This window comes from Notamacropus eugenii, chromosome Y (assembly GCF_028372415.1).
Source record: "Notamacropus eugenii isolate mMacEug1 chromosome Y, mMacEug1.pri_v2, whole genome shotgun sequence".
Taxonomy (NCBI): Eukaryota; Metazoa; Chordata; class Mammalia; order Diprotodontia; family Macropodidae; genus Notamacropus; species Notamacropus eugenii.
In genome coordinates, this window is record NC_092880.1 from 9,655,571 (window position 1) to 9,665,985 (window position 10,415).

General features: G+C 34.7%; 1 pseudogene; it reads right to left on the bottom strand.

Moving 5' to 3' along the window:
* Window positions 1-5,396: 5,396 nt before the first annotated feature.
* On the bottom strand, window positions 5,397-6,328 carry LOC140516620 (olfactory receptor 4C15-like; annotated as a pseudogene).
* Between the last annotated feature and the right edge of the window lie 4,087 nt (window positions 6,329-10,415).

A 10,415-nucleotide genomic window follows, 5' to 3' on the forward strand; every position in this document is an offset into this window, starting at 1 on the left:
ATGGGGACAGGAAAGCCTGAAGGTCCCTCTCTTCCTCTCTCTTTTCCTTGCTCCTCGGGAGGAGAAGGGGGCTCCCGTGGGGAGCACTAGCTGTGCATACTGGGGGGTGTGGTTCCTTTCTCCTTGGGAAGAACTCGCCCTGCATGCTGACATTATGTAGCTAAGATCCGGAATAAAGCTTACAACCTCTGTTTGACTCTGGAAGTCTCTTCTTTTGATAAGTTTATCTGGCTGGCCACCAAAGACCTGGAGATAGGTAAGATGACCCGGACAGCCCACGGCAATTAGGCCAGGACAGTAAGCAATATATTATTGGATTCTGTTTTCTCATTCATTTTGTTATCTAATTCTATATTACGGATGAATTCATCCTATTAACATTTTCCACGATCATTTCTCTGCAATTCTCTCTCTCTCTCTCTCTCTCTCTCTCTCTCTCTCTCTCTCTCTCTCTCTCTCTCTCTCTCTCTCTTTCTTTCTCTCTCTCTCTCCTCTCTCTGTCTCTCCCTCCCTTTCACTCTCTCCCTCTCTTTTAATGTCTCTCTTCTGTCACTCCTCAAAAGTCTTCTTTGTTTTGACCACTGTCTCCCTTTTATTGGCCTCCCTCTTTCTCTTATGCCTTTCCTCTCCTAAATCCCTATTGGGCAAGATAGATTTCTACACCCACTTGAACGTGTGTATATATCCTGTGTGTATATCAATTCATATGAAAGAGATCTTCAAGCATTGCCTGCTCCACCCCACCATCCCTCCTTCCATTCTAAAAGTTCTCCCTTGCACACATTTTTTTTTAAATAATCTTCCCCATTTTTCTTCTGCCTTTTCCCTTTTTCCAGTATATCTCTCTTACTCATCATTTTTTTGAAGAACATCCCAATATGAATGATATACTATTGCGTCCTCTGTCTACATAGAGTCCTTCTAACTGCCCAAATAATAATAAAGATTTTAGGAATGAGCATGTGTCATCCTCTCATTTAGATATGTCATGTCAACAGGCAACTACAACTTTCCAAAATGAACATGAAAATCTAGATTTGTTACAAAAGAAATGAACATTCATGTGGAACTCTAACCTTGTCAAATAGTTCACAAGCCAAACAGAAGGTTGCATAATTATGAAATTGATAAAATTAGGTTGAGAAACCTAAATGCGAGTGGCAGGGGAGGAGAAATCAAGAATAATTTATATGGCAAAAGCAGCATTCTTTTCCCTTGTTAGACAATGATGATATGATGGCCTACTTATCTATTGATGAACAAGCAGTTTCCCAGTCTAGTGCAAATGGACTGAAGCCTGTCTTGACTACCAAGAATACACAAGGTGTCCATCCTGGAGTGCACAAAAGGGTCTCTTGTATAGACTGGACCCAACGTCTGGAAAATAAGGCAACTGAAAATGACAAGTACAGGGGACCCATTAATAGTAAAAAGTTAAATCTTATTGAATACCTTATGATTTCTCCTTCAAGTTTACCTTTTCTTTAAACTTCGGTTGAATCTTTTTATTTAAAAGTGAAACTTTTTAATCATCTCTGGCCTTTTTATTCATTTCTTCAATTCTGATTTTTAAAAAAGTCTTTTCATCAATTAAATTTTGTGCCTGTTTTATCATTTGTTCAATTCTACTGTTTCTTTAGGGGTATATGTGTGAGTGTGTGTGTGTGTGTGTGTGTGTGTGTGTGTGTCTACCATATTGGTTCCCTGTAATTTCTTTATGATTAGTTCTCTGATCCCCTAATCATCTCTGAACTGAAAGTCCCCAGGGTCAAAAATCAGTGTTTCTGCTGTAGTGATGCTTGCCTAATACCTAGCCCAAAGTCACTGACCTCTCCTTTTGACTTCCTAAATTATTCTGGACCCCTTGTTGATTCTATCTCTCCATTATTTGAGTTTATTTGTTGTTTTAAAGTTTTTTGAGGAGAATGTTGGGACTGCTCAGCTGCAGTGCTTCCTCTACTCTGTCATTTTGGCTCTGCCTTGTTTATGGATATATTCATAACTTGCATAATTCAAAAATACTTGCATTAATTCCTAGTTCCACCCATAATATTTCAGTGTGTAAATCATCTCAAAATCCAATTTGCATTGATTATTTCTATTTGTGATCATATTTGTCAGTTGGTTGGGAGTGAATTAACATAACAAATTTGTTTTTATTGCAACTTTTCTTCTTCTGAGTGGAAATGTTTCCAGGTGTTAATACTTTAGAATTCTTCTTTGAAAAACATTTTTATATGTTCTGAATACATTTATTGGATAAGGACAATTTTTTTTTTATTTATACACAAAGACACACACATATATAGTTATATAACTATTTATATATATTTATATTTCTGTATATATGTGTACACATGTATGTGTATAAGGATATGCATGTGTACATATGAACTGTCTCAGTATATATGTGTATGTTTATATACAACTAATTGCCATATATGTGTTCATATATTCCCATTCAACTCTTCCCTTCTTATTCAAAGTGAATTAATTTTATCAGTGCAGAAGCTTTTCATTTTCATTTCCTTAAACTTGCACGATTTATATTTTGTATTTCCCTCTATGCCTTGTTTAGTTAAAAATATATCTGTTACCCATAACTTTGTGAGGTACACGTCCTTTTTCTTTTTTATTTTTTGGTAGCATGTTCCTTAATATTAGGATCTAGTACTCATTTAGAATATATTGTGGAATATGGTGTGTGATGTTAGACTAAGCTCAGTTTATGAAAGACTTTTTTTTTCCAGTTTCTCTATAAGTCTTAATTAACTAGGAAGTTCTTAATTTTTTCTTTATCTAGCAAGGAGTGATTAATTTCTATTTTTCCTAATTCTGTATTTTCTATTCCTCTTAAAGTTTTTTTCAATCATATAATACAATTTTGATGACTGATGGTTTAAAATACAATTTGTGTTCTGGAAATGCAGTTTCCACTTCATCCTTACCCTTTGTCTCAACTCCTTTAATAGTCGAGATTGTTCGTTTTTTACAAAATAATTTTGTTATTAAATCAGAAAAACCTATAAAATATACCCTTGGTAATTAAATTGGTATATCATTAAAAGTATATATTAACTTTGGTAGTATTGTCATGTATATTTTATTGGCATGACCTAGCTACAAACTCTAAATATTCTTCCAATTGTGTAAGTTGTTCAGTTTTTGGACAAATAATTTGTAATTGAATCTATATTGTGTATGTGTTTGTATGTATGTATGTGTGATTTAGTAGAATAATATCTAAATGCTTTCTGTATCTCTTACTTTTTTGGAATATATTTTCCTTGTCTCTCATTTGCTTCATGGATTTGGTTACTGTCATGCAGAAATGCACTTGATTTTTGAAGATCGATTTTGTAGCCTGAAATTTTGTTGAAGTGATTGTTTCAAATGGTATCTTTCCTGATTTTTTGGTATTTTTTATGTATGTTATCAGCACATAGGACCAGTTTTATATTTTATTTACCTATCTTTATACTTTAATTGCATTTTCCCATTTCATTGCTGATCCTAGCATTTCCAGAAAAAAATAATTACATAATAAATGCAATATACAATATCCTTGATTTGCTCCAATCATCTTTACTGCAAAAATTCTAGTGTATTCTTATTACATATGACTTTTCGGTTTAAATTGATTAATTGATTTACACACACACACACACATACACATATATACATACAGATACACACACACACACACACTCTGTAGGGATTTTAGCATATATGAATGAACTTTTTCAAAGATATTCTCTTTGTCTACTGAGAAGAATGTGTGATTTAGGATATTTTGTTTTTCAATATCAATTTTATTTATTATTTTCCTGGCATTGAACCATCCTCTTATCCTTGCTATAAATCCAGATTTGATTAATGTTTTCGCGGATAAATACTCGTTATCTGACATGATATTTTTAAAATTTAGTTCATTTAGTAATGCTTAAAATTTAAAGGGTAATGAATTGATATTCGTTTTTGTTACTCATCTAGAGTTGTTTTCTTCTGATTTTTATTCTTCCTTGGCTGAGATATTGGTACATACTTATTTTATCATTTTAGGGTTAGGGTTAGGGTTAGGATAAGTAATTTGGGGAGGACATTTTTTCAGGTGCTGTATATTTCTGTAGCTATATATGTGTATTTATGTAATACAAATTGTCAAATCTTAGATCACTTTGTTTTCCTATTTGAATGTGGGATTATATTTACTCATTCCCTATCCTGGAAAATCTTTGTTATTTATCAGGAATCATCAAAAGTCACTGACAGCAACCAAACAGTCACATATTTAAATCCTTTTAATACATTTGACTTGAATCAATGAGCCTGGAGAAATGAACATATTAAGACACTTAATTACCATGTATTCCAATAAATTATTTTAGAATTAATTTTCCAATTAAGCTTTGTTTGGTGGTTAAAGAAAGGAGGAAATGATTAGTTGTTGAAATGATGAAGGCTTTATTTGTTATTTTTCATGGTTCTCCTTTATATAAACTTTTGCAAAGAATGAAATGGATTCTTAGACTCTGCTATCCACCTCTCTGAAGCTACTAGGAGACAAATCACCCATGCTTACCTTTATTAGAATCAGTCTACACCCATACCCTCCATCTATTCATTATGTCTAAAGACTCCTCAATGACTATGATTTAAATAGCCTTACTTCCAGAATTTTATGTCTAACATATTCTGCTTTTCTGTCCTCCTAACATGTACAGCGGACATAAACAGAGACTTAAGATAGGAATCTTTCTGTGCTACCATCTTGCAGTACTCCCATATTGTCCAATTAGGTTGTAAAGATTTAAAAGAGCCATGCACCGAGGGTGAAGTATTAGTTCTAGACTGAGCTCACTTCTAATGTGACCTTTGCAAGTAATGTCAATATTCTGGGACTCAGTTTCCTCTTCTTCAAAATCAATTTGTCTTGGTTATCACAAAATCAGAGAACACCAGAATTAGAAGCAACCTTAGAGTCAATCTCCTCTATCTCTTATTTTTAGATATATCCCTACATTCTCAGCCTCCCCATTCCACTTGGAATAACTCTGTTATGAAATGCTTCCTGATAGCAAATATTATTTGCTTTTCCATTAGTTTTTGGAAATTGCATCCTTGCTTTAGAATATATTGATTGTTGGTAACCATTCTGAAATTCTGTGTTTAGTATTACAAATTTCCTTTCCAGTCCTCACATTGATTATTCTGGGTTCTTAGCTTTTTAAAATAGCTCAAACTTCTGTGTTATATTTTCTTAGATGCTTACACCTAAATCAGGTGGTTAATTAATCCAGCATTAATACATTTTTCATATGAAACATTATTTTTTAGATTATTAGGAAAAATCCTCTCTGATTCTCCAGAAACCAATATTGCTTATTTCAAACACTTTATTTTTCAACAGAAATTATTGGTCCATTCCCAAACCTCCTTATAGCATTCTTCACTTCTATGTTTCTAAAAGTATAGATCAAAGGGTTTAACGTGGGAGTAATTATGGTATAAAATATTGCTACAGTTTTGTCAAAAAAAAAGTAGAAAGAGGCCGTACATATACAAATATGCATGGGACAAAAAACATGACCACACCTGTGATGTGGGAGCCACAAGTAGAGAGGGATTTGTGCTGTGCCTCTGCCCTGTATGTCCTCAGAGAATGCAGGGTGACTCCATAAGAAACAAGCAAATTAAAAAAATTTAGAATACATATGAACCCACTGTTGGCCACAACCATAAGACCATGGGCATGAATGTTAGTACAGGTCAGTTTCAGCAAAGGATACAAGTCACAAAAAAAGTGATCTATCACATTGGGTCCACAGAAGGGTAATGGGATAATGAAGACCATTTGGATAGTGGAATGAAGAAAGCCTCCTACCCAGGCCACCCCCACCAGGAGCAAACACAGGCGTCAACTCATGATGGTAACATAGTTCAAAGGCTTGCATATGGCCACATAGCGGTCATAAGCCATGGCTGAGAGGATGATCACCTCAACACCTGCAAAAACATGCTCTGCAAAAAGCTGTGTCATACACCCTCTGAAAGAGATAGATTTCCTCTCATAGAGGGAATCCACTATAACTTTTGGATTAATGGAAGACGAGAAGCAGGCATCCAGGAAGGAAAGAAAGGCTTGGAAGAAGTACATGGGTGAGCCCAAGAGAGAGGGAGTACAAATGATGGTCACAACAATAAATAAATCCACCCCCACACATGTGAGGTAGAAAAACAGAAATATTGCAAATGTTATTTTCTGAACATCTGGATTCTGTGAAAGCCCCAAGAGGATGAACTCAGTCACTCGGCTTTGATTGTCCATAATTAGATGACTTGAGTGTCTTGGTGATCACAGTGTACCTGGAGAGAGAGAGAGAGAGAGAGAGAGAGAGAGAGAGAGAGAGAGAGAGAGAGAGAGAGAGAGAGAGAGAGAGAGAGAGAGAGAGATTTTAAAAATTTTTCAGAGCTTCCTGGTATTTGAAATACGCATGTTAAAAAGACATTCAAAATTATTTTGGCAAACATATACACGTATGCTATCATTCACTAAAGGAGTGGGGGAATAAAAGAGAATGTGTGCCTATGTAATTTTTCTCTGTTATATCCATATTTTATACAAACACATAGGAATATAAACTCAGGGATATAAGACGGAATATTCAGGAAGGGGAAGTGAAAGGTGGCTTGGCATCCAAAGCTTGAATTAAACACAGATATATTGGGCAGTTGCATGCATATAGAATTTGAAAAGCAACCAAAAATTGGAAGTTTTTACAATTTTAGTTCTCAAAAAAGGTGATTTATAGCTTGGAGCAATGCTATGGAAGCTTGGTATATGGAACCTAAGAGAGAGCTAAGCAGCCTGATAGCTATGTGACTATGCTGTCCAGCCATGTTACATAGGTTAAAGAACAGTAAAAGAAGGGAAGAAAAAATTGGAAAGTGAAAGTGAAAGAGATCTGAGCATATAAATAAATAAAATTTGCCTACTTCAATACTTGTTCCAAGTCTTGCCCTACATTATCTGATCTCATTTTCCATAGGAATAAACAAGCAATGATCCAACACTGATCATTACTAGTGTTTTACATGAGAATATGTACTGCAATACATCTTTGCATGTTTCATCTTCAGTTTGGGTAATTTAGAGTTATTTTTAAGATGAAAATATTGACAATCGATAAGAATGGGTTTGGAGGTTCTTTGTGAGAAGAAATAGTTGTAGGAGGGGGGAAAAGGTCTGTTGGTTTATTGTTGACATCTCCAAAGAAGAAATGTGAATTTTATCATCTGCTCTGATTTCTCTGAGAAACTAATGAACTCATTTCCCCATTAGTTAAAAGTCCGTTTATATGCAAGGACACAACTACTTGCCGAGTGCCTTCTAAAAATAATTCTTCTTATTCAACTTCTCCATGATGGGTCTCTGAAAGAATTAACTTCAGGAGTAGGAAGACTTCCACTGATCTGCCTAAATCTTTTTGCCTAATCAAATTTTTAAGCACTAGATACATACTAGCTACTACTATTTAAATCTTTACCTGATTATCACATGTAGCTCATGAGTTAAATAATTTAGATCAGATTATTACCTATATACGTGTTTGAATTGAATAATTAAAATTAAAGAGTTTAAGGAACATGCTATCATAGCAACTGTTCATTTTATGTTTTTCCCCTTCTATTGAAATTCAGCATGTATCCATTTGGCAAATTGCTAGGTACTTCTCAGCTTTTGTTTTTTTCACCTATGAAATGGTAATTTAAAAAAACTCAGTAGTCTAATGTAATGACCTTTTAAGAATCCCCCATTTGATAGCTTGCAAGGTTCTGCAAGTATTTCTCTTTACAAAAGTTTCTTATTATAATAACCATAAGTATAATATTGGCATTGTTCTTTTATTTCAAATAACACTTAAAAGGTATACCATTTGTTCTTCATAACTGAATAATATGGTAGCAAAAGTATTATTCCATTTCATACATGAAGAAACTAAGTAAAAGAGTTTATCTGACCTGCTCATCAACATAGAGCTTTTAAGTACCCAAGGAGACATTTCAATCCAGGTCTCTGCTGATATCAAGTTCAGATCTATTTCCTTTACACCTTTGACTTTCTCCTAGATTTTACTCTTTCTTTCCATTCAAAACTAAGTCTGTAAGTATACCCAGGTAAAATTAGTCACACTTTAAAAAAATGAGAAAATAATGACCTAACACTGAGGGGTAGCTAAAATTGACAAGTGTTCTGACAGAGTCTAAAATTGAGTTTATTCATAAATCAGATACCTGAGTCATTTAAATAATTCATAGAATCAGAACACAGATGGCTGAAGAGTCTCAAACACTCACAGCTCTCCTGTAACACATGAAACACACTTGTGCAGATGAAGCAAATTCCATGGTTTCTCAAAAGTTCTTAGTGTTGGAATGAAGATTATCTCCCAGGACTTCTGAGGTTATTTTTTAAGCAATAAACTATTTTAATAATCCTGCAAACTTCTAGAATTCAGGGTCTTCACTATCTACCTATATTTCCTGACAGTCCTGTCATTTTTTTTAAATTCAGAAACATGAAATGCATATGTTTCATCAGGGAATCTTTAAGCTGCATAACCTCATGCAAATGCAGTATTCTTATAGTCTTACAAAGGACCCTAATCCACATCTATGTGCTTCAAAATCTCAATTGCTGGAGGACTTTTTAGTCCTTTCCTTCACCACCATCACCACCATTATATGTTTCTTTCTCTGTCTCTGACTTTCTTCTGTTTCTCTTCCTTTATCTTTATGTCTTTAACTATCTATTCCACCATTTTCTCTCCTTATTATGATGTTGTTACCCACTCACATTATTAGTGATTTTGTCTTGCTTTCCTCATGTGAATAAAATAATATCAGGAAACATGGTGTTATTACGACGATTAACTCAAGTTTCATGAAGTATGTTACAAAATTATACCTGAAATTTATGTAATGCTTTAAATTTGAAAAGAAGCATACATTATCTGATTTAAGAATCACAGTTAGCATGTGAGAGAAGTAAAAAAACTTTATCTTAGATATAAGAACCCCGAAACTCAGAGAATGTAGTGACTTGTCTCTAGACACACAGCAAAAGAAAAATCAATCAGAAGCAAGAACTTCTGACTCAAATTCTAATGTGTAACATTTCCTCTAGGCAGAGTTAAAGAACTGCCATGAAATAATCTATTTGTCATTCAGTCTTCACTTTCACAAGCGATGGGGTATTACAATTACGTCTGTAAAAGGTGAAAAAAATAATTCTATGTTGAATTACTACATGCTATTCTATCATTCACCTCAGAAGCTCTGTGTTTCATCCCCAAATTATTCTTGGGACATGAATAACAAACAAGCATTGGACATGGTCTAGACTTCAAGGGTAATCCAATTTCAATACTTACTTTCAAAATCTCTGACCTAATTGCAACATACAATTTTGTCACTGGTGAAAACCTTTGAAGACATTGTGTGAGCTGTTGCATCCAATAGTAAAATAAACGTGATGGTCAGTCTTCTGGACATGAACCTTTCATTAGCTTATTCCTTTGGCAATTGATACATCAGCCATCTGTGGGTCAGTGTGCAAACATTTTCGAACTTGGTAAGGCCTGATAAAGCCAGCACACTGCTCAGAAAAATCCTAAGGTTACCTCTAGTCAGTCAAAATATGAATTTGAAATCCTGTGTAACTGAAAAATAATAGAAGCTCCAAGTCTTTCAGTCAGAGGACGTTGGTCCTACCCTGTGTTCTGTGTGCTTGTAACTTGACAAATGAATTACGGGAAAGAAAAATGGGTATAGTTCTCAAGGATGAGGGATGCCTTCACACCTCAAATAGACCTTGCAAGACCTATTTATAAATCTCTTTCCTTATAGGTTATGATGATTGATATCTCCTGGGGTCAGCTAGGAAAGGCCTGTTTTGTACCTAAACAGGCTTTTTGGGTGTCTTCTCAATTCCAATATCTATAGGAGACAGAAAAATGATGTATCTGGACTTTTTGAGTCTGAAATGTCCTGGTCTCTCCTCTAGTGAGGCCTCTGTGTGGTCCCTTGGGGAAAACAATCCTTGTTTGTGTATGGACAGGATTGTCTTGGAGCTTGTGGACCTATGACTCATTTCTCAATATCTGCTAAGGTTTGGGGGGAAAAATAATTTCCTGCTAGGATGATTTGTTAAGATACTATACACACACACACACACACACACACACATACAATTCGATCAAAGCATTTATCATTGTTTTAATCTTTGTGTAGAGAAATAAGTCGTAATGTACAGGAGTTCCGAGACAGAATGGAGACTTCCATTCAGGACTTTCCTCTTCCTGTTTAGATTGCTTCCTTCTAGACCACAGAGTTCTGATAGATTCATACCAGAT